Source organism: Arachis ipaensis, chromosome B8 (genome assembly GCF_059453495.1).
Source record: "Arachis ipaensis isolate K30076 ecotype BB chromosome B8, ASM5945349v1, whole genome shotgun sequence".
Taxonomy (NCBI): Eukaryota; Viridiplantae; Streptophyta; class Magnoliopsida; order Fabales; family Fabaceae; genus Arachis; species Arachis ipaensis.
In genome coordinates this window covers 66,547,742-66,548,689 of record NC_142443.1, presented here as the reverse complement: position 1 = coordinate 66,548,689, position 948 = coordinate 66,547,742, and the positions used below count along the sequence as shown (strand labels likewise).

General features: G+C 40.8%; 1 non-coding gene across 1 annotated transcript; it reads right to left on the bottom strand.

The window, feature by feature from the left end:
* Positions 1-262: 262 nt before the first annotated feature.
* Positions 263-370, bottom strand: LOC148548413 (small nucleolar RNA R71). The gene has a single exon (XR_015897445.1). It is a non-coding gene; the product is annotated as a small nucleolar RNA R71 (small nucleolar RNA).
* Positions 371-948: the final 578 nt, after the last annotated feature.

Below are 948 nucleotides of genomic sequence, written 5' to 3'. Positions count from 1 at the left end.
TTCTCTAATGCAGCAGAACTGCAAGTTCCATGGACTTCCATCTGAAGATCCTTTTCAGTTCTTAACTGAATTCTTGCAGATATGTGATACTGTTAAGACTAATGGAATAGATCCTGAAGTCTACAGGCTCATGCTTTTCCCTTTTGCTGTAAGAGACAGAGCTAGATTATGGTTGGATTCTCAACCTAAAGACAGCCTGAACTCTTGGGATAAGCTGGTCACGGCTTTCTTAGCCAAGTACTTTCCTCCTCAAAAGCTGAGCAAGCTTAGAGCTGATGTTCAAACCTTCAGACAGAAAGAAGGTGAATCCCTCTATGAAGCTTGGGAAAGATACAAACAGTTGACCAAAAAGTGTCCTTCTGACATGCTTTCAGAATGGACCATCCTGGATATATTCTATGATGGTTTATCTGAGCTATCAAAGATGTCATTGGATACCTCTGCAGGTGGATCCATTCACCTAAAGAAAACGCCTGCAGAAGCTCAAGAACTCATTAACATGGTTGCTAATAACCAGTTCATGTACACTTCTGAAAGGAATCCTGTGAGCAATGGGACGCCTATGAAGAAGGGAGTTCTTGAGGTTGATACTCTGAATGCCATATTGGCTCAGAATAAAATATTGACTCAGCAAGTCAATATGATTTCTCAGAGTCTGCATGGAATGCAAGCTGCATCCAACAGAACTCAAGAGGCATCTTCTGAAGAAGAAGCCTATGATCCTGAGAACCCTGCAATAGCAGAGGTAAATTACTTAGGTGAACCTTATGGAAACACCTATAACTCAACATGGAGAAATCATCCAAATTTCTCATGGAAGGATCAAAAGCCCCAACAAGGCTTTAATAATGGTGGAAGAAACAGGTTTAGCAATAGCAAGCCTTTTCCATCATCAACTCAGCAACAGACAGAGAACTCTGAACAAAATGCTTCTAATTTAGCAAATCT